Here is a 6,525-nt window from a genome sequence, read left to right on the forward strand (position 1 = left end):
TTTGGTTAGTCAAGTACTTCCACCGAATCTCAATTATCATCAAAAGAGGAAATTTTTGCATGATGTAAAATTTTGTTTTTGGAAAAAGCCTTTTCTTTTTAGACAATGCAGTGATTTGTTGGTGCGAAGATGTGTCCCGGAACATGAGCAGCAAGACATACTCTTTCACTGCCATGGTTCGGATTATGGAGGACATTATGGGGGCGAACGAACAGCACGTAAGGTTCTTCAATCAGGTTTTTTTTGGCCCACTCATTTTAAAGATTCGTATAAATTTGCTATTACTTGTGATCGGTGCCAACGCACGGGCAATATTTCGTCGCGCCATGAACTCCCATTGAACACGATGATCGAAGTCGAGCCTTTTGATGTTTGGGGTATTGACTTTATGGGACCTTTTGTCCCTTCATTCAATAACCAATACATCTTAGTGGCCGTCGATTGCGTTACTAAGTGGGTAGAGGCAATAGCCGCCCCTACTAATGATGCATCTGTAGTGTGTGCTTTCTTGAAGAAACAGATTTTCACTAGGTTTGGAGCACCACGGGCAATTATCAGTGATGGTGGATCGCATTTCGTGAATAAGCAATTTGACAACTTGATGGGCATATATGGTGTAAAGCACAAGGTTGCACTCGCGTATCATCCACAAACGAATGGGCAAGCCGAAGTTACGAACCGCGAAATCAATAATATCTTGGAAAAAGTGGTAGGCCCAACAAGAAAGGATTGGTCGAAAAAACTCGATGATGCACTATGGGCATATCGCACAGCTTTTAAAACGCCATTGGGAATGACCCCTTACCGTGCGGTGTTCGGTAAAGCATGCCACTTACCGTTGGAGTTGGAGCATTGTTCTTATTGGGCGCTAAAAAAAATGAATTTCGATTACAAAGAATTCAAGGAAAAAAGGTTATTGCAACTCAATGAGTTGGACGAATTACGAGAGCAAGCGTACGAGAGCAATTGGTTGTACAAAGGCAAAGTCAAAAGGTGGCATGACAACAACATCTTGCACCGTCAATTTCAAAAAGGGCAAGAAGTTCTCTTGTTCAATTCACGGCTTAGGTTATTCCCGGGAAAGCTTAAATTAAGATGGTCGGGGCCGTTCATCGTTCAACAAGTCTTTCCACATGGAGCTATAGAAATCAAGGACCGTGAATCGGAACGAGTATTCAAAGTGAATGGAAATCGACTCAAACACTATTGGGGAGATGGTGGCGAACGTCAAGTGGCCTTGGTCACCTTTGCTTAAAAAAATAAAGAGACAAAGTCCGGCTGAAGACTGTAAACTTAGCGCTTCTCGGGAGGCAACCCGAGCTTTCGTTTTTTCTTATTTTATGTTAATTTTTAGTTTGTTTTTATTTTATTTTTCTGAAAAAAAAAAAAAAGTTTCGGGGGCACTAATTAGAAGTTTTTATTTTACAGGGATCTAATTGCAATTGTTTACACGGCCGTGCAAGAAAAAGGCAGGAATCTCACACGGCCGTGTGAGATTTCGGATGAGCTTCTGTCCAAATTGGCCAATTGGTGCGGCCGTGCGGATTTATGCCTAAAATCTCGCACGGCCGTCCGAGTTTAGGAGCAGCTTCTGCCCAATTTCAAGAAACGGTGCGGCCGTGCGGATATTAAGCCTATATCTCGCACGGCCGTCCGAGGGGAAAAACGGGCCTATTAAATAGGGGTTTTCCAAACCCCAATTTTCACAATTCCAATTCCCCCCTCTCTCCTAATTCGAACCCTAACCCCCTCTTTTCAAAATTTTCGATTTTCTTGAACAATTTCACCAGCAATTCACCAATTACACACACATAATACTTAAACTTGGTTGTTTGTTGCTGATTTGCACAGGGAGGATTCAAGAACAAGCAAATTTCTCCAAAAATCCATTCCACCAAGAACGCCCACAAGGTGTTCGACGAATTGCCCAAGTCAAGTTTGGGGGAAATTTTGCACACCAATTCATTCCAAATCTCCTTCACAAGCATTCTCAAAGTATGGGGAAACGAGGACGTGACGGGGAGGGCACTTCTCAAGGCGAAGGCACTTCAAAAGGCAAGGGGAAGGGCAAGAAAACCGACCAAATTCCGACCCTCGACGACGATTCTTTTTGTGTCGAAGGCGCTAGCGCTCGTTTCGAAAAGCAAAAAGTGAAGAAACTAGTGACGGAGCGTGCCTATGAGATCACCCTTCCACAATTCGCACCGTTGCACCAAAAATTTCTACGACGAGGTTGGCAAGCATTATTGGAACCGGAGGGTTCGATCAACCGATCATTGGTCCGCGAGTTCTACGCCAACAACCGTATCCTCCTCACAACGGATCGGAACTCGAGCACGGTTCGCGGAAAGAAGGTCGATTGGTGTGCCTACGCAATCAACTCTTTTTATCACCTCCGACACACGACGCCATTCAATTGGGGGCAATTGCATCTTGCGGTCACACGAGATCAAATCGCCGAGGTGTTGTGCGATGGACCCCCCATTTGGTCCAACCTCTCAACCGAAGAAACGTACGAGTTGGAGTGGAAATGCATTCACCAAATAGGCAAGGCGTGCCTTACGTTCATTTTTGCCAACCTCATTCCCACCCGCTCGTGGACTCACATGGATCCCGAACGGTGCGCCCTTGCTTACTACATTCTCAAGGGCACACCGATCAACATTGGCGTAATCATATCCGACCGATTTTGGACCTCCATGGTCAACAACTCCAAGGGGTTTTATTTCCCCTGCCTCGTTACCGGGCTATGCAAGAAGGCGAAGGTCCCAACCAAACCGACGGATATTCTCACACAAATTCGGAAGCCAATGAATAATCTCGCGGCACGACAATACAAGGCACCCATCCAAGATGGCGAGCAACCCGTCGATACCCAACCACTAGCTCCACCCGAGGGTCCAAGTACAAGTTCGGACCAGCGATTTCAAAGAAGAATGGAACGAGAGTTGGTGATCACGAGAAATCGGCTTGCCACGGTGGAGCACAAGGTGAGCACGATCGAATCCCTCCAACGGTGGTCGGGGAAGATGCTCCAAGCCATTGTGCGCCATTTAGCATGCGGCACTCCCGAGTGCGCCGAACCGGCCCCGTTGCCCGCACCGATTCTCGAGCCGGTACCCGAGTTTTCGGATGATGAAGAGGATGGTGATGCTCATGCGCGAGGTGGAGTTGATGAGCAACCCAACGATGGTCCCGACGCTTAAACAGGTGTTTTCTATCCTTAAACTCCGAGCGAATCACATTGAGGGCAATGTGAATTTTAAGTTTGGGGGTGGTTAACTATTGTTTTCTTTTATGTGCGCCCTATTTATGTTTTATTTTTTTTCTTTGTTAGTTGCATGCTTTTGTTTTAGTTATCGTTTTTTTTTATTCCCGTTTTTTATTATTTGCTTTGAAAAAAAAAAAAAAAAAAAAAAATTGCTTGAGTCGAATGCATCGATGATTTATGATGATGAGAGATGATCAATGTTTGATGATGAGATTGCTTGTTTTATGTGATAAGGATTTGATGTTTCACTACAAGAAAAGGGTCTTTTAACAACATTCAGTGTACGTTGTTAAAATACATTGACAACGTACATACGCACGTTGTTAACCAACATGTTGTTAAAAGCTCGGGAGATGTAACAACGTTCAACGCACGTTGTAAGCGTGTCGTCGTTTGTGATATAACAAGTAGAAGTGCATGTTGTGTTATAGTTTTCACAACATTTATATGCGTCTTGTAGATAGTCTTACAACAACAAACTGGTGCATCTTGTCTTAGATTTTAACAACATTCAGTAGCATGTTGTTGTTTACTAACAATCAGACAAAAAAAATATATTATTGAACAATATACAGAAATTAAATTTTCAAATATTCTCAATGCTTTTCAATTTCTAATAAACCAAAATCCTGAAGATATACAAATATTATCAACCAGTAATGTAATCGCATGCCGTTTAGCCAACAAACAAAACTAATTAATTTATTGTTAAACTAATCTAAAGTTTCTTGCACCCGAGAATGCTCATACTTCCCCTATCTTTTAATTTATCAATGGATGTCAAATGCTCCAATACGAGTTCCTCCACCATATACTGAAAATAGCAAACTTCCTATTATTCAAGAGCCAAAAAATCAAATAAAATTAGAAAATAAACGGCATCAATTAATCATAACATGATTTAACTTACATTTTGCAACTCAAAAGTCATCTACTCTTCATTTTCCTTAACAAAGTTGGTGCTTGGTCATTTTCAATATGTAAAAAAGAAGTATGGCAACGAAAAGAAATTAAAAAAGATATTAAAGTATAAATATAGCAAAAAATCAAACTGTTGGAGTGTTAAGAAATGAAAAACACAAAGATGGTACCTTCAACATATATTTTTGTAATAGTGGCTGCAATTGCCGTATGTAGTTAGCAAGACTGGTATATATTTCTTCCGCATATTTCCCTCCAATGTCGGTCATATTTAACTCTTTCAAAAATAATGAAAAAACACGACACTAAACAAGACACATAAATGCTCTGCATAGTACATATCATAATAAAATCGTATACTTTCAAATCCACAAAAACAAACAAAAGTGTGAGTTGTTATACAAATGAACAAATAATAAAGATGATATGCATTGATGGAAAGTAGAAACGACATATACATAATCTATTGTGGCAAATTCTCAATAATTTCATGATATGCATGCAGATTATACATGGTATGAGTGACACATATAGGAATATATCATTATGAAAACAATTTAAGATTACCACTTGTAATCACTGTGGTATATTGTTTTACCGGAAAAGAAAATACTTATCCTGCTTTTTAATGGGATAAAAGAGAAATGAGTACCTGATTGAATAGTGTTCTTTTGGTCGAAAATGTTTCCAATCTCTGCATATTGATAGTTAAGAAAATTCAGTTAAGAAAATTCACTAAATAAATAACCAAACTATATCCACTTTAAAGAAAATCATCAATAAATAAATTTATTACATTAAAAGTTTTAGTTTATTATATTAAAGCATTTGAAATAACATGACAGATAATATAAATAACACCTAACACACAAACAAACTTTGAAAAGGCCAATAGAGTCGGACACTTGTGGCACAAATTAAGGATATTTTTTCTTCCATGAGAAAATATTGAGATTGATGATAATTGGCAAGAAAAGCTAAAACCAACCTCGTCGACATTGTTTAGTGCCTGTATACAAATACATTATCGTACTTTTCGTTCGCTTAGTTCTGCATAAACAAAATTATAGAATAAGAACAGAGTTCAAATGAATGATAGCAATTATAAATAAGAGAACCAAATAAAAGAAGTTAACATAGTGGTACGCCCCTCCCAAAAAGTGCAGATAAATCACGAAATAGTGTCGTTCTCTTAGAACATAAAAATTGCCACTATCCATATTCCTTAGACCATATCAAACAAAAGTATGGACAACATTGCAACTTTAGCAGTGCATCTCTAAATGCAGTTCTTACAACTCAACCACATTCACCTCCTCCCCCAAGAACAAAATATACAAACATTTTAATTATTTAAAACCTCATTAATAACCAAAGAAATTATTTCTCCTACAAAATTCGTTCATTTTTTGATAGAAATCTGATTGTATGGAACGAATGAGGTTCATCTTGGTTTAACAAAACCAAATCATCAAACTTGAATTGAGAGAACAAAATGGGATCAAATTACATTAAATCGGAGAAAACTCGTGGAATGGAACACAAAAAAATTAAGATTGCTTGGAGACTTTCACTCACTTCGCCCAAAGGCCTTTTTTACCACGAAACCCTAGTTTTTACTCCGATCCGTTAATTTTCAGTTTCCAAAACAATTTCTACTAAGAGAAGCATTGGAAATATACTCAATTAATTAATTAACATAAATAACTAATTGATGATACAATACAGAGAAGATCTTCCCGTGCATACTATTTATTGTTTCGTAGAGGGTACCAAATTGACCAGAACAATTGAACGGGAGAAGAGACGAGGAGTGGCAGAGAAGGAAGAGAAAAGAAATTTGTACCTTTACAATCTTAATAACGACGAAGTGGTCTTCTTCAATGGAGATGAAATCTCCCGGCGCTGGAAAGAGAGGCGAAGAGAAGGGAAAAGGGAAAAGCAGAGTCGTGAAAGGGAAAAGGAATGGAAGCGGTGAAATAAAAAGAAATAAAAAGAAAAAAGGGAAAATTTTGAAGGAAATAATCACAATTAAACTACATAAAATTGTAAACAATATATTTACTTATTTTTATACCAATGACAAATATTATATAATTAATAATTATTTATTAATATAATTTATATTTTAAAATTTAGTAATATAAGATTGTTTGTAACACTTTTTAGATTGACACTCGTATAACACTTGTATGCATCTGATATAAACGTAATTCAACAGCGTACAACTCCGTGATGTAGTATGTCATTAATAACAACAACTCGCGAGTGCAACTTGTCTCATGGTAAAAAAATCGAATACGTTTACAACACTCGTATGCATTTGGTAGTAT

General features: G+C 38.4%; 1 long non-coding RNA gene across 4 annotated transcripts; it reads right to left on the reverse strand.

Moving 5' to 3' along the window:
- Positions 1–3,810: 3,810 nt before the first annotated feature.
- Positions 3,811–6,201, reverse strand: LOC105949861 (uncharacterized). 4 transcript variants are annotated; one of them, XR_016033128.1, is made up of 5 exons: positions 6,039–6,199; positions 5,181–5,242; positions 4,845–4,886; positions 4,182–4,469; positions 3,811–4,085 (listed from the first exon to the last, which is right to left on the reverse strand). It is a non-coding gene; the product is annotated as an uncharacterized LOC105949861 (long non-coding RNA). The 4 variants fall into 4 exon arrangements; XR_016033129.1 differs by having other exon boundaries at positions 4,182–4,497; XR_016033130.1 differs by having other exon boundaries at positions 4,182–4,445; positions 6,039–6,198.
- Positions 6,202–6,525: the final 324 nt, after the last annotated feature.

Source organism: Erythranthe guttata, chromosome 8 (genome assembly GCF_056151865.1).
Source record: "Erythranthe guttata isolate IM_541 chromosome 8, IM_541, whole genome shotgun sequence".
Classification (NCBI taxonomy): Eukaryota; Viridiplantae; Streptophyta; class Magnoliopsida; order Lamiales; family Phrymaceae; genus Erythranthe; species Erythranthe guttata.